The following is a 26,749-nucleotide window of genomic DNA, read 5'->3' as shown; positions in this document are numbered from 1 at the left end:
TTCATTAGATGTGTGAAAAATAGTGAAATATTTGAGAACTATGTGGACACTTCTGAAAAACCTCAATACCGGTACGTTAATTTTAAAAGAAGGTCCAAGCCTACCACAACCTAAACAAGAGGAAAGAACGAGTCAAAAAGAATAGATAAAGCCCAACATTTCAGAGACTGAACACAAGAGATCCTGTCAACAAAGTAGGGAAGTCGAGGTGGCTGAGCGCCGCGAATCGCAACAGGAGTGCTTCGAAACCTGAACTCGGCACATTAACTTATTTCTCCCGCCCAGTACCCAGAAGCGACGCATTGTATTGTATGCCTACTCCTTAGTGCCGTTTCTGATACGAGGTCGGGAATGAGGTGAGATTAAGTTATATGGCATATTTTACGACGGGATGCCCTTCCTGGTGCAGATCTCAGTTTAGGAGATGAAATTAATGATGAACTAAACTGGGAGGTGGAAGATACTGAGTGTGTCCTATGAATAGGAACTGCCCCGGCATTTACCTGGAAGTGAAAGTGATAAACCGCAGTAAACCATTCTCGGGACAGCAGACTTTGGAGTTCGAACACATTAATCAATGCAGAGCTTGGATCCATAGCCGTATAGCCTGTAAATGACTGTCGGGCTTTTTCACTGTAAAATTATGCGTTTGATTAAGTTACTTCAGGTAGTTGCGCTTTATAACACTATGCTATGAAGTCTGGTGGCAAATTTCAAAATTGTACAGTGAATGTAAGTACTGTAGTATTCCAGCATTATTGATTTATAATAGAAAGTCAAAATATCTCCCGTAACATACCCATAAGTTTAGCTACTATATAAGATAAATATTCCTTGAATTGTGCAGATGGTTTTTACTTATATCAAAGCAGAAATATTATATTATATTCAGGAGAGGCTTATACCACTCCATACGCCCCCTGAACCTCCCCAGGTAGTGTTGCCAGGTCTCCCTAAATTTCAGGAAATCTCACGATTTTTTGCAACACACCAGAAAACCCGAAAAAAAACAAAATCTCCCGATATCTCTTCGAATCAAAATTTATGGAAAATTAATAATAATGATTAATGATACTACATTTGTGCCGAAAAACTCTTTACTCCTCTCACTGCGTTACATTTTACCGATAACACCACTCGTTATGTACTTCCCCGCATTCATTTTAGGCTCGAATTACGTAATCTCTCCTCTTTTATTGCACTCAAAACTCACGCCTGACTGCATCATTCGAAGGGAAATCACCGACACGCATATAGAATACAAAATCTGCATCCTGCTACCACTTAAAAATTGTCACAATTTCTACGCCTGATTAACTGCTTCTACAAGAAGATTGGGGAGAAGAAGCAGCATTAGAGGGGCTAGAGAGTACGGGTGAGTAAAATTGTATATTTTTCTCATAACAACTTCGAATTACTATTTCATGAGCCTATTTGAGGTATATTATAACATTTCAGTGCGCGAGAAACTACCGAAATTTTCATTATACTGTAACTCCCGAAATTTTAACCTACAATCCACCGATTTTCTATTTGTAGACTTGGAAACACTGCTCCCAGGTCCACTATTGATCCGATCGTGAATGAAATCAAGGAACACTCAGAATAAACGGGCTGGTCCTATAGAAAATCGCTCCCGACTTCGCTGTGATCTGTATCGAAAAATGAAGTATAAATTCATACGTGCTGCAGTAGAGCATGTATGTTGCGTGACCACATTCTTGTAAAGCAGGTAGGCTAACGGGATGACGAAAGGCGTAGCGAGCAGGATCGTGACAAACTTAACCGAGAACAATCAATCTGCTTCGGTTTTTTCTACTTATTCACAAAGTAGATTGCATTCATTCATGATTACCTATTTTACAGTATTAATAAGATAATGTTAAAAAGACAAGCAGTCAATCCCGTTGCATGGACAAAAAGCAACGGGATATACCAAAAAATATTACTGGCGATTTCTTTAACTGAAAACCTAAAATGGTTGTTGGATTCACTCCTACCGAAATAGGTGTAAATTTCCTTTCGAGATAACTTAGTTCCATTTTTTTAAAAAAATTAAACTATTATTACATTATTTGTATGATTTCCACTCTTGATGTTTCATTGTTAACTTTCGCATCCTCCTCTAAGCACAGCTCAAACCATACTGACTGAATAATGCTCCTAATAACGCATATTACGTCAGGATTTTGCGATGTTACATTACAAATATCTCTTGTGTCACTCTGCATGGATTAGTAATACTCGGTTCCTCAGCCACTTGGTAACAGACGGAGCGCTTTGGGTAGCTTTTCCACTTTTTCCGGTGGGTTCCCCGAGAAACTCGCCACTTTATTTTGTCCAGAGCTTTCCAATGACATTGACGATGATGATTTGTGGGCTCCGAAGGGTGGTGTTGGAGTAGCAAGAGGGTGAAACCTGGTGTCAACACTAAACCTACCCTTGTTGAATAACACCAAGGGGTTTGCTCAAGGGTTAAGGTCCCCATCCGAGGGATGAATAGCCATCAACAGTGTCATATGCCCATATTCCATATGAGCACTGCGGAGTGATTTGGAATGTAACCTAGGCTTTTGGCATGCAATCCAGTAGTCACTCTGTACGATGGCGTGCCAGATGCGACCGTGCCGCATGCGACCCGTGCCATTAGCGACCGGCGTTGGCAACCTAGTTTTAATTTAACAAGCAATGTCATCATCCAAGATAAAGTATGCTAAATCAGAACAAGAAAATGTTACAAATTAAGCCAAACGTTTATAACACTGCTTCCCAGGTTGGGAATTACATTTTTCTTTGTTCTGTTCAAATAGCGAACTACTATAACCACAAACCGTGCACAACATTTAATTATGTACACTGAATTCGTCGTCGGTAAAAAATGGCGAATGACGTTTAGTGCCGGGAGTATTCGAGGACATGTTCGGCTCGCCAGATGCATGTCTTTTGATTTGACGGCTGTAGGCGACCTGCGCGTCGTGATGAGGATAAGATGATTGAGACGACACATAATCACAGCCCCTGTGCCAGCAGAATTAACCAATGATGGTCAACATTCCAGAACCTGCCGGGAATCGAACCCCTGTGACTAAAGGCCAGCACGCTTATCATTTAACCATGGAACCGGAGTCGTCGGTAAGTACAGCCGATATAAATCTTTACGGAGAACAATCCCAACGACTGCGTGAAAGGTTTATAAATAATAATTGAGTACATTATTCTATGACAAAAGTTCAAATAAAACGTGCATACATTATCTCACACACAAAGGTAATATCTAAAACCAACTCAAGAATTCGTCGTTTAAAACAAAATCCCTGTAATGTATAGTCTGGAATGTCATTAATAGAAAGATTCCTCCCCAAGAGAAAACATAGATGGGTCATAAATAATGCAAGAAATGTTTAAGGCCAAAACCCTAAGAATGCGGGGGAAAATGTACAATCAGATAATTATATTCCGAATACCACAATAACACATGCTCAGTTATGTTTTAACGAATATTGTTTGTAAATAATAATAATAATAATAATAATAATAATAATAATAATAATAATAATTTGCCTTTACGTCCCACTAACTCGTTTTACGATTTTTAGAGACGCCGAGATGCTGGAATTTAGGCCCGCATGAGTTATTTTACATGCCAGTAAATCTACCGACACGAGGCTGACGTATTTGAGCACCTTCAAATACCACCGGACTGAGCCAGAATCGAACCTGCCAAGTTGGAGTCAGAAGGCCAGCACTTCAACCGCCTGAGCCACTCAGTTCGGTAATTATATTTGTTTTACAGTTACCTTCTCTATAAACAAAGTTCTTGGGGATGATGAAGTTCAGTCCCTGGATTTTCGAGAATCAGAAATGACAGAGCATCTTCCTAAGTTGCTTTTGAAAAATTTACTTTGGGAAACTGGTAGTTTTTTAGAACACGAAATATGGTGATGAGTTCACGTTTTATCCTACAACATGCCCATATATAGAGATGCGTTTCCATGTCTGGGAGAAGTTACCAAACAAGATATCTCAGTGCGTTACGGCACTACGTGTTACGGCTATTTCGGGAGACGGCTGCGTTCGAATCCCCCGTCGGCCATCCTCGAAAATTTTCATTTCCAGCCAAAAGCCGTGATGGTACCTTTCGCATGGCCACGACCACCACCTTCCCACTCCTAGCCCGTACAATAACACCCACAGACAGCACCCTCACACAGTAGTACATGTAGCTCACTCCCGTGGGGTGTAGCGGGAAAAGGAGGTACAGATCTGACGAGTCGAACATGTCCTCGGACCTCCCGGCACTAAAACTCTTGCGCTCAAAAATAAAATGTGGAAGCGTTCAAGGGAATCATAAGAAGTGGTAGCATTTATTCAGATACTTTGAACTTTCGTGAGATCGTGTTATAAAACAACCCACATTCCGGTGTATACAGCATGGAAGGTAACTGATGCACCAAATTAACAGAGTAGATCTTGGAGAGAGGATCACAATGCCGTAATTTTCAGGTCACATGCTTGCACCGTTACGCTAAGACTTGGGAGAAAGGAGACGAGTTGCTCGAATAAACGGTATGTTCCGAGCTGTCGGTGGACAGATGGTGTGGAATGACATTGGTAGACGAATACGTCTGAGTGGTGCTTTTGAAAGTAGGAAAGATCACAATATGAAGATGAAGTTTAATTCAAGAGGACAAATTGAGGCAAATATTCCTTTAAAAGAAACTGAGTATGCCTTTGTTGGCGAGATGTAGTGTTTACAGTGCACTACATCTTCTGGTACGGGCTAGAATTAATTTGTTACTTTCATTGACCTGTCTCAGTCTCAAGATTGGCCTCGACAATATGAAAGTGACGGAGGTATGAGGGATGCTGGTAATGCCATTCCTTATGCAGCCAGTCACTGTTATGAATGATGTGAAAATATCGCTCGTACGATCGGTTGGTGCATGCATTTCAGTGGGCTTGGCATAATGCTATGTAATAGCAACTTCTGGCTCGGTGAGGAAAGCACGGGAAACGACCTCACTCATTTCCTAGTATGCCTCTTCAGTGACTCCTAGGATATCTACGACGGCTGTTGGCAGAGCTGTGGAGGATCAAACCAGTCTTCGGGCTGAATACTCAACATACATACACAACAAGGATTGGAATAGTTTACCAAGGGAAATGTTCGATTAATTTCCAAATTCTCTGAAATAATTTAAGAACAGACTAGGTAAACAACGGGTAGGCAATCTGTCACTTCGGTGATTCCCTAAATACAGATCAGCGGTGACTGACTGATTACAGATTGGTCGCATGCGGCACGGTCGCTTCTGGGACGTAACCCACCGTACAGGCCATGAAGGCCCTTGGAAGGGTGGAAGTTAAAAGGTTGTGTAGATTTTCCACTGTTTTTCCCACTTTCATAAAATGTGGAAATTTTCCTCCTAATTGCTGAGCGGTTGTGATTAAGAATATTCGAGATTTTAGTCTTCTGATCCCCGTAGCATCAGAAATGTCACGGTGGATAGGAAGGACATAATTGTTGCTTACCTTCCTGTATTCCCTAGCTGGCGGCACAGGCTTGAGAGCACCATATTACATGTATGTAGGCGTGGATCTGATGGTATACGTATACACAGAAATGTTTCCCCGACATAAAATATCAACACTGCCCCACTCCAATACTGAAACGGAGGGGAGGGTATGGAGGGGTAGTGTTGAACGCCACGCCAGTACCGAAAAAGAGGGTAAGGGGGTGAACGGATAGTGCTGAAGGCTCAGTACGTGCATTGCTATACATCCACCACTGTCCCCATGTCAATCACAAGTCTTGTAGCGGACTATCAACCTGCAGCAATGCGTTAAGCGGGCAAGTGGGGGGACGCCATGCTTTGTTTACATCGGTACACCATTCCTGTGCATGCGTGTACCAGATATGTCTGAATAGTACCTACAATTCATATGTAGGTACAATCAGATTACTCACCTAAATTTTCAGATAAAGGTTCAAATCTTGGTCTTTAGCTTTTCTGTTTTTAATTAAAATTTGCATTACATGGCACCGATACAGATAGGTCTTACGGCGACGATAGGATAGAAAACGGCTAGGAGTGAGAAGGAAGCCCCAGCATTTGCCTGGTTTGAAAAACGGAAATCACGGTAAATCATATTCAGGGCTGCCGAAATTTCTAACCCGCTATCTTCCGAATGCAAGCTGACAGCTGAGTGACTCAAACCGCGCAGCCATTCATTCGCTTGGTGCTTTTCCTGTTATTTATAAACAACTTGCCTGTTGATGTGAAATATTCACGATGCCTGTGTTTTACCCATGACCTAAAAATATAGCCTCATGCGGGAGATAGTAGGTTCGAATCCCACTATCGGCAGCCCTGAAAATGGTTTTCCGTGGTTTCCCATTTTCACACCAGGCAAATGCTGGGGCGGTACCTTAATTAAGGCCACGGCCGCTTCCTTCCAACTCCTAGGCCTTTCCTATCCCATCGTCGCCATAAGACCTATCTGTGTCGGCGCGACGTAAAGCCCCTAGCAAAAAAATATATAGCCTATGCAAATATAGGATCACGATATTGTTAAAAATCTGCAGGCTGTCGTCGTCATTAGTGCTGTAAATAAACTTCGTTTTAACATGAACAATGTTAAGTAATAACACGTTCAGGGAATGCAAATATTTTCTTTAAGTACACAATAAATGAGGTGGTCTTACGAAGAGTTGATTTAGTAAAGTATCTTGGGAGTCTTTGATTTTAAATTTTTATTCAATCTTCTATCGAAAATATTGTCAGTGAAAGTTATAGGTACTTAGGATGTATTTTCCGCATCTCTTCTGGTATTGAATTTACTTTTTGGAAGTAGACTGGAGTATGATTCCATTATTTTGACTTATTTTTTATTCCATGAATAAAATTGAAAAAAAAACATTAATACATTCTTGAGGTGCGCTATAAAAATACACACGTACGTCATACGCTACGAGAATTTCACGTAGGTACCTCACAGAGAAATTCCATCGTCTATTACCTGCTAATTGTAGAGGAATGATTTAACAGCTATTTCTATATGACCGTTAATGGAATAGTAGATAACTGTAATTCTTTAACATTCGAACTTCTGAAAAAATGGAAATGTACTCCTATTATATTTCTTTTTCATTTTATAATACGCTTCCTAAATGTTCGTTGTCTAAAATGTCATTAAAATATTTGATGAATTAACCGGATAAATTCGTGGACTTTGCAATGCCTCTTTTCGAAAAATACTCGTACTGTTTAGGAAAATGTTTTTGAATAAATTATAGTGGAATTGATTCAAATTTAGAATGCACTGAATTATGGTTTTATATATATATATATATATATTCAGTGAAACTGTAACTTTAGTTATGAAATTGATCCGGGTTAGGTTATATTTTTTACAGCGTTATGTTATTATCGTTTGTTAAAAATGTAATGAAATAGCGTATGGCTTTTAGTGCCGGGAGTGTCCGAGGACATGTTCGGGTCGCAAGGTTCAGGTCTTTTGATTTGACTCCCGTAGGTGACCTGTGCGTAATGATGATGATGATGAAGACGACACATACACCCAGTCCCCGTGCTGGCGAAATTAACCAATGATTGTTAAAATTCCAGACCCTGCCTGGAATCGAACCCGGAACCCATGTGGCCAATGGCCAGCACGCTAACCATTTAGCTATGGAGCCGGACTTATCAATAATGTATATATTGAACTATTAGGGTCCGGAGCTGAATTGCTCTCTCTTCAAAAAAAATGTTGCTCTCTACAGTTAACCTAGACTATATTTTTATGGTTAGTCTGAACTTTATGCAGAATTTTTTCATGATGAACTGTAACTCCATTACGTAGTTCTAGTCTATACCAGCTTTGGTGTATTTGCTCTCTCGTCGATAGTATAAATATTTGTTTTACGTCGCACCGTCACAGACAGGTCTTCTGGCGACGATAGGGTAGGATAGGCTAGCACTAGGATTAGGAACGAAGAAACTGTGGATTAATTAAGGTATAGCCCCAGCACTTGGCCCGGGTGAAAATGGAAAACCATTTGTTACTCAAAGATTCGTCGCATTCCTAGTTAGTATGCGATGAAATTATTATTATTATTATTATTATTATTATTATTATTATTATTATTATTATTATTATTATTATACATTTCTTTAACAGCAAACCCATCTGAGTAGAGACGCTAAATCCCTATAATTATTGTTGTTAATAATATAGTTTTAGTTCCCAATAACTACTTGCACTTTTTCTGAGAACAAAAGTATCTCAATTCTGTCCCACAGTGTTCTTTTACACGCCGGTATATTCACCTACATTTCAGCACCTTCTAATACAATCTGACAGCTGAGATCGAACGCGGCCACTTGCAAATCCTTGAGTTCTGCAGTATCTGATGCATTGCTCTGCGCCATTAGATAAGAGCACGCCAAGTTGATCTCAGGTGTGACGATGGAGCACTGCTCTCCGGATGTCACGCTAACATCCGGTCTCACTCAAGCCGGAAGTGTCAGCCCGCTGTCGATGCGAATTCCTGCTTGTGTCGCTCACAAATAAACCATCTCGGCTCCCGCTCTTCACGGAGTCTACTGCACATTCCTTGTACTCCATACAAAGGCATTCTATTCGAACTGTTTGGAAAGCTACATTTAAGCTAATATATTCTGAGTCATGATGCATTTCAGCTGTATATTGTAAGAGTATTTCCGTTCGACACGTACATTGTTGTAGTAAGAAAAATGTTTGATAACGCAGTATATTGCTTGATGATGATGATGATGCTTGTTTTGTGGGGCCTAACATCGAAGGTCATCGGCCCTCGTAGTATGTTAACATCGTGGACAGATGGATGGATAGATAGAATGTCTGTTTCGAAGTTAGCGCTCAAGACCCTCTTTTACATCCAACTACAGCACTTGGTAAGTCTACACATAATTATAAATAATAATAATATTAATTATTATTTATGCCTACCCCATAGTCCCTTTTCTACCGGGTGAGTTGGCCGTACGGTCAGGGGCAAGCGGCTATGAGCTTGCATCCGGGAGATAGTGGGCTCGAATCCCACTGTCGGCAGCCCTGAAGATGGTTTTCTATAGTTTCCCATTTTCACCAACTCCTAGTCCTTTCCTATCCCATCGTCGCCATAAGACCTATCTGTGTCGGTGCGACGTAAAGCAACTAGCAAAAAGTAGTCCCTTTTCCTGATTTTGTGTCGGGGATGAGGCGAGATGAAATTTATACGGTAAACTCAGTTAAGGAGATAAAATATGAAATGGATGATCGTGAATGAAACTGGGAAAGGACGTGGAAGGAATCGGCTGTGGCCTTAGAATAGGAACTCTCCCGGCATTTGCCTGGAAGTAAAAATGGGAAACCACATGAAACCATCCTGAGGAAAGCCAGCGGTAGAATTAGAATCAACTTGCTTCCCGGATGCCGAGGTCCATTCTGCGTAAACACGGGCGGCCACTCCACTCGCTAAATCCTAGTAATAATAATAACAATATAATAATAATATCTTGAATGGAACGTGGCAATTAATGTATATTTTATTTTAATTAAGAACCTGTTATAAATCCATTGTATTTTAATTCATTCATTTCTTCTACACTTACCATACAAGTCTGTGGAATTAGTTCACAAAGTGATCACGGCTGGCTATCTTAAACTTGCCATGAGAAGCAACGTCCGTAGTGTTTGCAGGCGGGGAATTCCATGACCTGGACGCCGACATTCCTAGTCTAGAGAGCCAAGAGTAACGGCCGAGAGGATTAGTCATGCCGACCACATGAAGTCTCGTAATCTGCAAGCCTTCAGGCTGAGCAGCGGTCGCTTTGTAGGCCAAGAGCCTTATTAGCGGCTGTTGCGCTATGGGATTTGGTCTTGGGGCGCAGTGATTATTGAAAAGGAGGAGTTGTAAACAGTAGAACTAAGGCTCTATAAGATGGGTACGCTTAACCGCCATTTTGGTTCATACATGCGCAATGGCCATGTGATCAAACTCTAGTTTCTCCTACAAGTGCTCGCTTGGTCGTATTGCTTTAATCACCGCGCGCAGGGACAGAATAGTGCTATATTTGTGTGGATGTTTAATACATAATGGTAGGTTGTTCTGCACCTAATTGTAGGAATCTCTCTACTGCGGGATACAGGTTGTTTAGATTACCTTCTAATCTGTATTATGCCTCCACTACCTCTGCTACACCTTCTACTTCAAATGCTGACTTAAACCTGCAACCAGCTCCCACTGACACTACTGCACCCCTTAATTCAGTCACATTGATCATTCAATATTCAGTTCTGCCCCCTAAGTCCGGCAACAGGAGTTCAACATCCAAACACCACAGTTACAATATTTGTCAAAACTAAGTTCATATGACAGAAATATTTTGTTTAACGTTGGTGGTAGTACAACAAATGCATTATTGAAAACTCTGTGGTAGGCGTATATGCAGACAGGTTTTAAACTATGAGCTTTGTGACTCAAGCTCTGACACATTCGTATTTTTTAATAGTTGGTGGTCTAAAGAAACCAAGTTGTGAAGTTATGAAATCAATTTGTAACTGTGAGGTCTTCTATAGGGACTATAAGCATTATATAATGCAAAATGCTGCAAATCCTGCAACGGAGAAAATTTTGAATAAGTATACCAGTACATGTTCTCCAACGTGGTGTAATTTAAAAGAAATAATTGTTGGACACTTGTTCAAAATTCAATCCTATGCTGTTATGGACTTTAACTAGAATGTACGGGAACGAAGTAAAATGTATGGGTCTTCTTCGGAAAAGAAATATTTTAAATATTCACCACAGCTCGTGGGTCACTCCCCTTACAAGTCACTGGTAACTGATTATCCGTGAAATACATCAGGTTGGGAGAGAAGATTCAGCTATAGAACTAGTTACTCTATTCCTATTTTCTTTGTTTGATGAATGTTCGATTGAATAAACTAAAATCCTCTGTTCATTACAACTGCATAAGCTGATGAGATTCATAACACTCGCCAAAAATTAAGTTTATTTTACACATAGAATGTCTTTTTTAATACTGGTAAATAAGAAAAGGGACTAAATTTCAGAAGAAAGAAACAAACTTAAAGAATCCCAGTTACTTGGGTGTGTTCGTCTTCGTACATCACATTTCAGCATTATTTTTGTTCAAAGAATAGTTTTCTTATTATTTCGACAACATTGAAAATAGCACTCAATCAGTTTCACGCAAAGTATGAAATACTGAGATCATGTGGTATCAAAATCTTCTATCACAATGTATATATCTTCGACACTGCCCGATTACCACGTCAAATTCCATGATTTAAGAATGATAGTAGCCTATATCAATACCACGGTGTCCCTCATTTCATTTGACGCTACCACGACGCATAGCTTACGAACATCCTATTCTACTTGTCAGTAATATAATAATAAAAAACCGATTTATTAGTAAGATATTGTTTCCAATATTTCTCCAGTGAGAGTACATGACTAGTTTGTTTATTAAAAGGCAAATTATCAACGACCTTGCTTTTACAATCACAGTCTCGAGTAAAAATTACACAATAATGTACGAAATATACTATTATTATTATTATTATGTTGAGTAGCCACTTAAGTAATACTGAGAATGAGTATTTTTACAGTATATTAGTTTAGCATTAGTTCCTAGCGTGGAGAACAGTAAAAAAGAGGGATATACAAGCCTTGGGCGGTCACCTGCCTTGCCAACGTAGTGCAGGAATGAACCATAATGGCGGGCGAGCATACCTAGTCTTTAGAGAGCACTAAGTAGAACAGTAAAGGTAAGAGTCCGGATCTTATGTTGTACAGTAGTTATGATTAGATGAGAGGCAAGAAAAGGTTGAAAAAGGATAGTTGGGAATGACAATGAATAGTACATTCGTAGAAGAGGGAACGTGTTAACTTCTGGTCACTGTTGCCCTCAAGACCATGACAGCTCCTCATAATATAGTGTTCTATGGGAATTATGCCACCGGTGGCGCCGGCTTTAGTGGGGAGGAGTCAAGGAGTTATCTACCCCCAACCCCTTACAAACGTCGAGTTTGTTAGTCTTCGGAGGCTGCAAAGGCGTTAAGTCTGGAGAAGTTTGTAGATGGTTTCATATCAAAAAAATGAGATTAGAAAGCGGGCATTCCTACAGAGAACTACATTTCCCACTGGAGACTGTTCAGGCGACATATCTGGTGATAGAGCTTTTCACATTTCGTATCATGAAATGCATAATATACAGTACTCGGATATTTGTTAAGAAAATGTATTTATGAACCAAGTTCTATATTCTTTTCATTTGTAATTATTTTTGATAGCTTAGTACATAAGACATTCCTTCAGAATATTTACAGTATTTATGAATAGAGTTCTATTTTCTTAAAAACATTTAAGTTGTTTAGGTTTTATCAATCGTGAAATTACCAGCGTTTCACCCCAGTGTAGCAGTGGTCTCATCAGTTGGATTGCTACACCTTTCCAAGACGTTGGTGGCTAGTGCGCCGTTGAGACACCACTGCAAGCCTGTTTACTTGTGAATATTGAAAACTCCGTTCAAAATGTATTTGAGAAACAAGCTCTAGTATTGTTCTGTTTTTCTGTTTATGATTATTATATAGGAATTCTTCTTCTGATTCTTATTTTTCTACCGCTTTTCCCACGCATGTGGGGTCGCGGCTGCGAACTGTCGCACATGTGGATTTGGCCCTGCTTTACGGCCAGATGCCCTTCCTGACGCCATGGAGGGATGTAATCACTATTGCGTGTTTCTGTGGTGGTTGGTAGTGTGGTGTGTTGTGTTGTGTGAATATGAAGAGGGAAGTGTTGGGAAAAACACAAACACTCAGTCCCCGGGCCAGAAGAATTAATCAGAGGCGATTAAAATCCCCGAACCGGCCGGGAATCGAACCCGCGACCCTCTAAACCGAAGGCCATCCAGCCAATGAGTCGGACCAATTGTTGTTATATAGGAATGTTTGCATTAATAGTTCCTAATTTCACATGCCTGTGCCCCCCCCCCCCACTAATTACCTGCATGCCGCACATCAAAGATGTATTTTATTTTACGAGCTGCTACTGTTTCTTATTGTCGTATAGTATTTCAATTAACACACTATGTATGTAATTCCCCCCATCCCCAATGGCGCAACAGACCCGAGGCTTTGGCCTACCAAGCGGCCGCTGCTCAGCCCGGAGGCCTGCAGATTACGGGGTGTCATGTGGTCAGCACGACGAATCCTCACGGCCAATATTCTTCGCTCTCTAGACCGGGGCCGCCATCTCACCGTCAGATAGCTCCTCAATTGTAATCACGTAGACGGTGTGGACCTCGAACAAGCCCTCATATCCAGGTGAAAATCCCTGGCCTGGCCAGGAATCGAACCCGAGGCATCCGGATAAGAGGCAGGCACGGTACCCCCTACACAGTGGGGCCGGCACATTTAATTAAGGACAAGTAACAAATGCATATATAATCCACATAATGTTGGTATTTGTAAAATTTTAGAGTTCTGGGTATGACATTCTCAATTGCCCAAAGAGACACCAAAGGTTTTTTGCGCCATCCTGAATACGCTGTGTCGAAATATATTGAATTACATTGTGCTAGAAGAAACTGCATAACACCGAGCGAATTGCTGCGCGGTTTGGTTACGTACGCATCAGCTACGGGAGACAGTGGGTTGGAATCTCCCTGGCGGCAGCCCTGAAAATGGTTTTCCGTGGGTTCCTATTTTCATACCAGGCAAATTCTGGGACTGTACCTTAAGGCCACGGTCAATTCCTTCCCACTCCTAGCCCTTTCCTACCCCATATTCGCCATAAGACCTATTTGTGTCGGTGCGACGTTAAAGTAAAAAAAAAAAAATCGTGGCCTTCTACCTGTGCAGAGTTAAATGGAAGTGGACCTTTGTCAATCAAATCTAGTAAGACTAGATAGGCCTACACTTCCCACCACACCATTTCCAATTTGGAAAATGGTATTCTATATATATAAAAGCAAGTCGGGCTGGAGCGATGTATATATAAATATTTAAAAATGAAAAAAGACGTGAATTAATGAGGCACTTCCAGAAATCTCAGAAATTTGAAACTTGGTACGGAGGAAACTGATGCCCCCAGGATCCCTAGAAAAATCGGAAATTCTCAAAATTCCCTGAAGGGGGCACGCTGGGGGGGCTCAAATTTTGGGCTCAGCATAAGAACACAGTCGTATAGTATATCCAAAACGATAACCTAAAGGTTTCGTGGGCTTAAAAATTTTCGAGAATTTCCACATTTTTATCCCCTATCCCCCCAAATCAAAATGGCGGCACAACCTGCCAGACGAAGTAGACAATTGAAATTTGGTGAAATTATAGCTTTTGGTCCCTAACCGACGGGAAAATTCCAAGATGTTCAAATTTTTCACTTTTTACCCCCCAAAGATATCGAAATATGGAGGCAATTTTAATGACTGTGCAGACATTCCTTTTGAGCTATTTTTTGGCTAAACGGTAAGTCGTATCACAAAACGGATGGCACAATGTCCCTTCAATTCGGAGTGATCTACAACTTTGCTCCTGTGACATTTTGTCGTATCTCTCTCCCTTATACGTTAAATTTGGCCGTATTTCTGGATTGTTCGTAAATTTGGTGATTTTTTCAAGTATATATCATTGTTTGGCACACTTATAAGAATGATAGGATCATCACGTTGTGTGCGCACATTGGCACGATTAAGGGACATATGTGTACCAAATTTCATGATTCTAGCTTATACATAAGTAGGCAAAAAGTAATATATAATGATAAAAATGCACCCAAATTTCACCCTATTCAAAATTTAATCTCAATTTACCCCCTTAATATGGGCGATACGAGGAAATGGTTTAGAAACAAACATGTAGAGCGATAAATGAGGCGTCTGATGGCGCAAACCGTTTCTTAATATCATAAACCGTTTAGGAGATATGAATCTCGAAGTGGAAGTCTGCACTTTTCAACGTGCTCTTGCTTATCTGTCATCTATATATATAAAAGCAAGTCGGGCTGGAGCGATGTATATATAAATATTTAAAAATGAAAAAAGACGTGAATTAATGAGGCACTTCCAGAAATCTCAGAAATTTGCAACTTGGTACGGAGGAAACTGATGCCCCCAGGATCCCTAGAAAAATCGGAAATTCTCAAAATTCCCTGAAGGGGGCACGCTGGGGGGGCTCAAATTTTGGGCTCAGCATAAGAACACAGTCGTATAGTATATCCAAAACGATAACCTAAAGGTTTCGTGGGCTTAAAAATTTTCGAGAATTTCCACATTTTTATCCCCTATCCCCCCAAATCAAAATGGCGGCACAACCTGCCAGACGAAGTAGACAATTGAAATTTGGTGAAATTATAGCTTTTGCTCCCTAACCGACGGGAAAATTCCAAGATGTTCAAATTTTTCACTTTTTACCCCCCAAAGATATCGAAATATGGAGGCAATTTTAATGACTGTGCAGACATTCCTTTTGAGCTATTTTTTGGCTAAACGGTAAGTCGTATCACAAAACGGATGGCACAATGTCACTTCAATTCGGAGTGATCTACAACTTTGCTCCTGTGACATTTTGTCGTATCTCTCTCCCTTATACGTTAAATTTGGCCGTATTTCTGGATTGTTCGTAAATTTGGTGATTTTTTCAAGTATATATCATTGTTTGGCACACTTAGAAGAATGATAGGATCATCACGTTGTGTGCGCGCATTGGCACGATTAAGGGACATATGTGTACCAAATTTCATGATTCTAGCTTATACATAAGTAGGCAAAAAGTAATATATAATGTTAAAAATGCACCCAAATTTCACCCTATTCAAAATTTAATCTCAATTTACCCCCTTAATATGGGCGATACGAGGAAATGGTTTAGAAACAAACATGTAGAGCGATAAATGAGGCGTCTGATGGAACAAACCGTTTCTTAATATCATAAACCGTTTAGGAGATATGAATCTCGAAGTGGAAGTCTGCACTTTTCAATGTGCTCAGGCTTATCTGTCATCTATATATATAAAAGCAAGTCGGGCTGGAGCGATGTATATATAAATATTTAAAAATGAAAAAAGACGTGAATTAATGAGGCACTTCCAGAAATCTCAGAAATTTGAAACTTGGTACGGAGGAAACTGATGCCCCCAGGATCCCTAGAAAAATCGGAAATTCTCCAAATTCCCTGAAGGGGGCACGCTGGGGGGCTCAAATTTTGGGCTCAGCATAAGAACACAGTCGTATAGTATATCCAAAACGATAACCTATAGGTTTCGTGGGCTTAAAAATTTTCGAGAATTTCCTCATTTTTATCCCCTATCCCCCCAAATCAAAATGGCGGCACAACCTGCCAGACGAAGTAGACAATTGAAATTTGGTGAAATTATAGCTTTTGGTCCCTAACCGACGGGAAAATTCCAAGATGTTCAAATTTTTCACTTTTTACCCCCCAAAGATATCGAAATATGGAGGCAATTTTAATGACTGTGCAGACATTCCTTTTGAGCTATTTTTTGGCTAAACGGTAAGTCGTATCACAAAACGGATGGCACAATGTCCCTTCAATTCGGAGTGATCTACAACTTTGCTCCTGTGACATTTTGTCGTATCTCTCTCCCTTATACGTTAAATTTGGCCGTATTTCTGGAATGTTCGTAAATTTGGTGATTTTTTCAAGTATATTTCATTGTTTGGCACACTTATAAGAATGATAGGATCATCACGTTGTGTGCGCACATTGGCACGATTAAGGGACATATGTGTACCAAATTTCATGATTCTAGCTTATACATAAGTAGGCAAAAAGTAATATATAATGATAAAAATGCACCCAAATTTCACCCTATTCAAAATTTAATCTCAATTTACCCTCTTAATATGGGAGATACGAGGAAATGGTTTAGAAACAAACATGTAGAGCGATAAATGAGGCGTCTGATGGCGCAAACCGTTTCTTAATATCATAAACCGTTTAGGAGATATGAATCTCGAAGTGGAAGTCTGCACTTTTCAACGTGCTCATGCTTATCTGTCATCTATCTATCTATATATATAAAAGCAAGTCGGGCTGGAGCGATGTATATATAAATATTTAAAAATGAAAAAAGACGTGAATTAATGAGGCACTTCCAGAAATCTCAGAAATTTGAAACTTGGTACGGAGGAAACTGATGCCCCCAGGATCCCTAGAAAAATCGGAAATTCTCAAAATTCCCTGAAGGGGGCACGCTGGGGGGGCTCAAATTTTGGGCTCAGCATAAGAACACAGTCGTATAGTATATCCAAAACGATAACCTAAAGGTTTCGTGGGCTTAAAAATTTTCGAGAATTTCCACATTTTTATCCCCTATCCCCCCAAATCAAAATGGCGGCACAACCTGCCAGACGAAGTAGACAATTGAAATTTGGTGAAATTATAGCTTTTGGTCCCTAACCGACGGGAAAATTCCAAGATGTTCAAATTTTTCACTTTTTACCCCCCAAAGATATCGAAATATGGAGGCAATTTTAATGACTGTGCAGACATTCCTTTTGAGCTATTTTTTGGCTAAACGGTAAGTCGTATCAAAAACGGATGGCACAATGTCCCTTCAATTCGGAGTGATCTACAACTTTGGTCCTGTGACATTTTGTCGTATCTCTCTCCCTTATACGTTAAATTTGGCCGTATTTCTGGATTGTTCGTAAATTCGGTGATTTTTACAAGTATATTACATTGTTTGACACACTTATAAGAATGATAGGATCATCACGTTGTGTGCGCACATTGGCACGATTAAGGGACATATGTGTACCAAATTTCATGATTCTAGCTTATACATAAGTAGGCAAAAAGTAATATATAATGATAAAAATGCACCCAAATTTCACCCTATTCAAAATTTAATCTCAATTTACCCCCTTAATATGGGAGATACGAGGAAATGGTTTAGAAACAAACATGTAGAGCGATAAATGAGGCGTCTGATGGCGCAAACCGTTTCTTAATATCATAAACCGTTTAGGAGATATGAATCTCGAAGTGGAAGTCTGCACTTTTCAACGTGCTCATGCTTATCTGTCATCTATCTATCTATATATATAAAAGCAAGTCGGGTTGGAGCGATGTATATATAAATATTTAAAAATGAAAAAAGACGTGAATTAATGAGGCACTTCCAGAAATCTCAGAAATTTGCAACTTGGTACGGAGGAAACTGATGCCCCCAGGATCCCTAGAAAAATCGGAAATTCTCAAAATTCCCTGAAGGGGGGACGCTGGGGGGGCTCAAATTTTGGGCTCAGCATAAGAACACAGTCGTATAGTATATCCAAAACGATAACCTAAAGGTTTCGTGGGCTTAAACATTTTCGAGAATTTCCTCATTTTTATCCCCTATCCCCCCAAATCAAAATGGCGGCACAACCTGCCAGACGAAGTAGACAATTGAAATTTGGTGAAATTATAGCTTTTGGTCCCTAACCGACGGGAAAATTCCAAGATGTTCAAATTTTTCACTTTTTACCCCCCAAAGATATCGAAATATGGAGGCAATTTTAATGACTGTGCAGACATTCCTTTTGAGCTATTTTTTGGCTAAACGGTAAGTCGTATCACAAAACGGATGGCACAATGTCCCTTCAATTCGGAGTGATCTACAACTTTGGTCCTGTGACATTTTGTCGTATCTCTCTCCCTTATACGTTAAATTTGGCCGTATTTCTGGATTGTTCGTAAATTTGGTGATTTTTTCAAGTATATTTCATTGTTTGGCACACTTATAAGAATGATAGGATCATCACGTTGTGTGCGCACATTGGCACGATTAAGGGACATATGTGTACCAAATTTCATGATTCTAGCTTATGCATAAGTAGGCAAAAAGTAATATATAATGATAAAAATGCACCCAAATTTCACCCTATTCAAAATTTAATCTCAATTTACCCCCTTAATATGGGAGATACGAGGAAATGGTTTAGAAACAAACATGTAGAGCGATAAATGAGGCGTCTGATGGCGCAAACCGTTTCTTAATATCATAAACCGTTTAGGAGATATGAATCTCGAAGTGGAAGTCTGCACTTTTCAACGTGCTCTTGCTTATCTGTCATCTATATATATAAAAGCAAGTCGGGCTGGAGCGATGTATATATAAATATTTAAAAATGAAAAAAGACGTGAATTAATGAGGCACTTCCAGAAATCTCAGAAAGTTGAAACTTGGTACGGAGGAAACTGATGCCCCCAGGATCCCTAGAAAAATCGGAAATTCTCAAAATTCCCTGAAGGGGGCACGCTGGGGGGGCTCAAATTTTGGGCTCAGCATAAGAACACAGTCGTATAGTATATCCAAAACGATAACCTAAAGGTTTCGTGGGCTTAAAAATTTTCGAGAATTTCCACATTTTTATCCCCTATCCCCCCAAATCAAAATGGCGGCACAACCTGCCAGACGAAGTAGACAATTGAAATTTGGTAAAATTATAGCTTTTGGTCCCTAACCGACGGGAAAATTCCAAGATGTTCAAATTTTTCACTTTTTACCCCCCAAAGATATCGAAATATGGAGGCAATTTTAATGACTGTGCAGACATTCCTTTTGAGCTATTTTTTGGCTAAACGGTAAGTCGTATCACAAAACGGATGGCACAATGTCCCTTCAATTCGGAGTGATCTACAACTTTGCTCCTGTGACATTTTGTCGTATCTCTCTCCCTTATACGTTAAATTTGGCCGTATTTCTGGATTGTTCGTAAATTTGGTGATTTTTTCAAGTATATATCATTGTTTGGCACACTTATAAGAATGATAGGATCATCACGTTGTGTGCGCACATTGGCACGATTAAGGGACATATGTGTACCAAATTTCATGATTCTAGCTTATACATAAGTAGGCAAAAAGTAATATATAATGATAAAAATGCACCCAAATTTCACCCTATTCAAAATTTAATCTCAATTTACCCCCTTAATATGGGCGATACGAGGAAATGGTTTAGAAACAAACATGTAGAGCGATAAATGAGGCGTCTGATGGCGCAAACCGTTTCTTAATATCATAAACCGTTTAGGAGATATGAATCTCGAAGTGGAAGTCTGCACTTTTCAACGTGCTCTTGCTTATCTGTCATCTATATATATAAAAGCAAGTCGGGCTGGAGCGATGTATATATAAATATTTAAAAATGAAAAAAGACGTGAATTAATGAGGCACTTCCAGAAATCTCAGAAATTTGAAACTTGGTACGGAGGAAACTGATGCCCCCAGGATCCCTAGAAAAATCGGAAATTCTCAAAATTCCCTGAAGGGGGGACGCTGGGAGGGCTCAAATTTTGGGCTCAGCATAAGAACACAGTCGTATAGGATATCCAAAACGATAACCTAAAGGTTTCGTGGACTTAAAAATTTTCGAGAATTTCCTCATTTTTATCCCCTATCCCCCCAAATCAAAATGGCGGCACAACCTGCCAGACGAAGTAGACAATTGAAATTTGGTGAAATTATAGCTTTTGGTCCCTAACCGACGGGAAAATTCCAAGATGTTCAAATTTTTCACTTTTTACCCCCCAAAGATATCGAAATATGGAGGCAATTTTAATGACTGTGCAGACATTCCTTTTGAGCTATTTTTTGGCTAAACGGTAAGTCGTATCACAAAACGGATGGCACAATGTCCTTCAATTCGGAGTGATCTACAACTTTGCTCCTGTGACATTTTGTCGTATCTCTCTCCCTTATACGTTAAATTTGGCCGTATTTCTGGATTGTTCGTAAATTTGGTGATTTTTTCAAGTATATTTCATTGTTTGGCACACTTAGAAGAATGATAGGATCATCACGTTGTGTGCGCGCATTGGCACGATTAAGGGACATATGTGTACCAAATTTCATGATTCTAGCTTATACATAAGTAGGCAAAAAGTAATATAAAATGTTAAAAATGCACCCAAATTTCACCCTATTCAAAATTTAATCTCAATTTACCCCCTTAATATGGGCGATACGAGGAAATGATTTAGAAACAAACATGTAGAGCGATAAATGAGGCGTCTGATGGAACAAACCGTTTCTTAATATCATAAACCGTTTAGGAGATATGAATCTCGAAGTGGAAGTCTGCACTTTTCAATGTGCTCAGGCTTATCTGTCATCTATATATATAAAAGCAAGTCGGGCTGGAGCGATGTATATATAAATATTTAAAAATGAAAAAAGACGTGAATTAATGAGGCACTTCCAGAAATCTCAGAAATTTGCAACTTGGTACGGAGGAAACTGATGCCCCCAGGATCCCTAGAAAAATCGTAAATTCTCAAAATTCCCTGAAGGGGGGACGCTGGGGGGGCTCAAATTTTGGGCTCAGCATAAGAACACAGTCGTATAGTATATCCAAAACGATAACCTAAAGGTTTCGTGGGCTTAAACATTTTCGAGAATTTCCTCATTTTTATCCCCTATCCCCCCAAATCAAAATGGCGGCACAACCTGCCAGACGAAGTAGACAATTGAAATTTGGTGAAATTATAGCTTTTGGTCCCTAACCGACGGGAAAATTCCAAGATGTTCAAATTTTTCACTTTTTACCCCCCAAAGATATCGAAATATGGAGGCAATTTTAATGACTGTGCAGACATTCCTTTTGAGCTATTTTTTGGCTAAACGGTAAGTCGTATCACAAAACGGATGGCACAATGTCGCTTCAATTCGGAGTGATCTACAACTTTGGTCCTGTGACATTTTGTCGTATCTCTCTCCCTTATACGTTAAATTTGGCCGTATTTCTGGATTGTTCGTAAATTTGGTGATTTTTTCAAGTATATTTCATTGTTTGGCACACTTATAAGAATGATAGGATCATCACGTTGTGTGCGCACATTGGCACGATTAAGGGACATATGTGTACCAAATTTCATGATTCTAGCTTATGCATAAGTAGGCAAAAAGTAATATATAATGATAAAAATGCACCCAAATTTCACCCTATTCAAAATTTAATCTCAATTTACCCCCTTAATATGGGAGATACGAGGAAATGGTTTAGAAACAAACATGTAGAGCGATAAATGAGGCGTCTGATGGCGCAAACCGTTTCTTAATATCATAAACCGTTTAGGAGATATGAATCTCGAAGTGGAAGTCTGCACTTTTCAACGTGCTCTTGCTTATCTGTCATCTATCTATATATATAAAAGCAAGTCGGGCTGGAGCGATGTATATATAAATATTTAAAAATGAAAAAAGACGTGAATTAATGAGGCACTTCCAGAAATCTCAGAAATTTGAAACGTGGTACGGAGGAAACTGATGCCCCCAGGATCCCTAGAAAAATCGGAAATTCTCAAAATTCCCTGAAGGGGGCACGCTGGGGGGGCTCAAATTTTGGGCTCAGCATAAGAACACAGTCGTATAGTATATCCAAAACGATAACCTAAAGGTTTCGTGGGCTTAAAAATTTTCGAGAATTTCCACATTTTTATCCCCTATCCCCCCAAATCAAAATGGCGGCACAACCTGCCAGACGAAGTAGACAATTGAAATTTGGTGAAATTATAGCTTTTGGTCCCTAACCGACGGGAAAATTCCAAGATGTTCAAATTTTTCACTTTTTACCCCCCAAAGATATCGAAATATGGAGGCAATTTTAATGACTGTGCAGACATTCCTTTTGAGCTATTTTTTGGCTAAACGGTAAGTCGTATCAAAAACGGATGGCACAATGTCCCTTCAATTCGGAGTGATCTACAACTTTGGTCCTGTGACATTTTGTCGTATCTCTCTCCCTTATACGTTAAATTTGGCCGTATTTCTGGATTGTTCGTAAATTCGGTGATTTTTACAAGTATATTACATTGTTTGACACACTTATAAGAATGATAGGATCATCACGTTGTGTGCGCACATTGGCACGATTAAGGGACATATGTGTACCAAATTTCATGATTCTAGCTTATACATAAGTAGGCAAAAAGTAATATATAATGATAAAAATGCACCCAAATTTCACCCTATTCAAAATTTAATCTCAATTTACCCCCTTAATATGGGAGATACGAGGAAATGGTTTAGAAACAAACATGTAGAGCGATAAATGAGGCGTCTGATGGCGCAAACCGTTTCTTAATATCATAAACCGTTTAGGAGATATGAATCTCGAAGTGGAAGTCTGCACTTTTCAACGTGCTCATGCTTATCTGTCATCTATCTATCTATATATATAAAAGCAAGTCGGGTTGGAGCGATGTATATATAAATATTTAAAAATGAAAAAAGACGTGAATTAATGAGGCACTTCCAGAAATCTCAGAAATTTGCAACTTGGTACGGAGGAAACTGATGCCCCCAGGATCCCTAGAAAAATCGGAAATTCTCAAAATTCCCTGAAGGGGGGACGCTGGGGGGGCTCAAATTTTGGGCTCAGCATAAGAACACAGTCGTATAGTATATCCAAAACGATAACCTAAAGGTTTCGTGGGCTTAAACATTTTCGAGAATTTCCTCATTTTTATCCCCTATCCCCCCAAATCAAAATGGCGGCACAACCTGCCAGACGAAGTAGACAATTGAAATTTGGTGAAATTATAGCTTTTGGTCCCTAACCGACGGGAAAATTCCAAGATGTTCAAATTTTTCACTTTTTACCCCCCAAAGATATCGAAATATGGAGGCAATTTTAATGACTGTGCAGACATTCCTTTTGAGCTATTTTTTGGCTAAACGGTAAGTCGTATCACAAAACGGATGGCACAATGTCCCTTCAATTCGGAGTGATCTACAACTTTGGTCCTGTGACATTTTGTCGTATCTCTCTCCCTTATACGTTAAATTTGGCCGTATTTCTGGATTGTTCGTAAATTTGGTGATTTTTTCAAGTATATTTCATTGTTTGGCACACTTATAAGAATGATAGGATCATCACGTTGTGTGCGCACATTGGCACGATTAAGGGACATATGTGTACCAAATTTCATGATTCTAGCTTATGCATAAGTAGGCAAAAAGTAATATATAATGATAAAAATGCACCCAAATTTCACCCTATTCAAAATTTAATCTCAATTTACCCCCTTAATATGGGAGATACGAGGAAATGGTTTAGAAACAAACATGTAGAGCGATAAATGAGGCGTCTGATGGCGCAAACCGTTTCTTAATATCATAAACCGTTTAGGAGATATGAATCTCGAAGTGGAAGTCTGCACTTTTCAACGTGCTCTTGCTTATCTGTCATCTATATATATAAAAGCAAGTCGGGCTGGAGCGATGTATATATAAATATTTAAAAATGAAAAAAGACGTGAATTAATGAGGCACTTCCAGAAATCTCAGAAAGTTGAAACTTGGTACGGAGGAAACTGATGCCCCCAGGATCCCTAGAAAAATCGGAAATTCTCAAAATTCCCTGAAGGGGGCACGCTGGGGGGGCTCAAATTTTGGGCTCAGCATAAGAACACAGTCGTATAGTATATCCAAAACGATAACCTAAAGGTTTCGTGGGCTTAAAAATTTTCGAGAATTTCCACATTTTTATCCCCTATCCCCCCAAATCAAAATGGCGGCACAACCTGCCAGACGAAGTAGACAATTGAAATTTGGTGAAATTATAGCTTTTGGTCCCTAACCGACGGGAAAATTCCAAGATGTTCAAATTTTTCACTTTTTACCCCCCAAAGATATCGAAATATGGAGGCAATTTTAATGACTGTGCAGACATTCCTTTTGAGCTATTTTTTGGCTAAACGGTAAGTCGTATCACAAAACGGATGGCACAATGTCACTTCAATTCGGAGTGATCTACAACTTTGCTCCTGTGACATTTTGTCGTATCTCTCTCCCTTATACGTTAAATTTGGCCGTATTTCTGGATTGTTCGTAAATTTGGTGATTTTTTCAAGTATATATCATTGTTTGGCACACTTATAAGAATGATAGGATCATCACGTTGTGTGCGCACATTGGCACGATTAAGGGACATATGTGTACCAAATTTCATGATTCTAGCTTATACATAAGTAGGCAAAAAGTAATATATAATGATAAAAATGCACCCAAATTTCACCCTATTCAAAATTTAATCTCAATTTACCCCCTTAATATGGGCGATACGAGGAAATGGTTTAGAAACAAACATGTAGAGCGATAAATGAGGCGTCTGATGGCGCAAACCGTTTCTTAATATCATAAACCGTTTAGGAGATATGAATCTCGAAGTGGAAGTCTGCACTTTTCAACGTGCTCTTGCTTATCTGTCATCTATATATATAAAAGCAAGTCGGGCTGGAGCGATGTATATATAAATATTTAAAAATGAAAAAAGACGTGAATTAATGAGGCACTTCCAGAAATCTCAGAAATTTGAAACTTGGTACGGAGGAAACTGATGCCCCCAGGATCCCTAGAAAAATCGGAAATTCTCAAAATTCCCTGAAGGGGGGACGCTGGGAGGGCTCAAATTTTGGGCTCAGCATAAGAACACAGTCGTATAGGATATCCAAAACGATAACCTAAAGGTTTCGTGGACTTAAAAATTTTCGAGAATTTCCTCATTTTTATCCCCTATCCCCCCAAATCAAAATGGCGGCACAACCTGCCAGACGAAGTAGACAATTGAAATTTGGTGAAATTATAGCTTTTGGTCCCTAACCGACGGGAAAATTCCAAGATGTTCAAATTTTTCACTTTTTACCCCCCAAAGATATCGAAATATGGAGGCAATTTTAATGACTGTGCAGACATTCCTTTTGAGCTATTTTTTGGCTAAACGGTAAGTCGTATCACAAAACGGATGGCACAATGTCCTTCAATTCGGAGTGATCTACAACTTTGCTCCTGTGACATTTTGTCGTATCTCTCTCCCTTATACGTTAAATTTGGCCGTATTTCTGGATTGTTCGTAAATTTGGTGATTTTTTCAAGTATATTTCATTGTTTGGCACACTTAGAAGAATGATAGGATCATCACGTTGTGTGCGCGCATTGGCACGATTAAGGGACATATGTGTACCAAATTTCATGATTCTAGCTTATACATAAGTAGGCAAAAAGTAATATAAAATGTTAAAAATGCACCCAAATTTCACCCTATTCAAAATTTAATCTCAATTTACCCCCTTAATATGGGCGATACGAGGAAATGATTTAGAAACAAACATGTAGAGCGATAAATGAGGCGTCTGATGGAACAAACCGTTTCTTAATATCATAAACCGTTTAGGAGATATGAATCTCGAAGTGGAAGTCTGCACTTTTCAATGTGCTCAGGCTTATCTGTCATCTATATATATAAAAGCAAGTCGGGCTGGAGCGATGTATATATAAATATTTAAAAATGAAAAAAGACGTGAATTAATGAGGCACTTCCAGAAATCTCAGAAATTTGCAACTTGGTACGGAGGAAACTGATGCCCCCAGGATCCCTAGAAAAATCGTAAATTCTCAAAATTCCCTGAAGGGGGGACGCTGGGGGGGCTCAAATTTTGGGCTCAGCATAAGAACACAGTCGTATAGTATATCCAAAACGATAACCTAAAGGTTTCGTGGGCTTAAACATTTTCGAGAATTTCCTCATTTTTATCCCCTATCCCCCCAAATCAAAATGGCGGCACAACCTGCCAGACGAAGTAGACAATTGAAATTTGGTGAAATTATAGCTTTTGGTCCCTAACCGACGGGAAAATTCCAAGATGTTCAAATTTTTCACTTTTTACCCCCCAAAGATATCGAAATA

At 39.5% G+C, this 26,749-nt stretch overlaps 1 protein-coding gene across 6 annotated transcripts in view; it reads left to right on the top strand.

The window, feature by feature from the left end:
- The window catches only part of FucTA (glycoprotein 3-alpha-L-fucosyltransferase A), a 441,455-nt gene that overhangs the window by 311,902 nt on the left and 102,804 nt on the right, over window positions 1-26,749 (top strand). Inside the window, exon 1 of one of the 6 annotated variants that reach the window (XM_067142953.2) lies at window positions 3,626-3,772. The exons of the other annotated variants lie outside the window; for them this stretch is intronic. The gene's annotated coding sequence lies outside the window, so the exon portion shown is untranslated. Of the gene's footprint in view, window positions 1-3,625; window positions 3,773-26,749 lie in introns of those variants that run through there. 6 annotated transcript variants of the gene reach the window in all.

This window comes from Anabrus simplex, chromosome 3 (assembly GCF_040414725.1).
Source record: "Anabrus simplex isolate iqAnaSimp1 chromosome 3, ASM4041472v1, whole genome shotgun sequence".
NCBI classification, from domain to species: Eukaryota; Metazoa; Arthropoda; class Insecta; order Orthoptera; family Tettigoniidae; genus Anabrus; species Anabrus simplex.
This window is presented reverse-complemented; position numbering and strand designations above follow the sequence as displayed.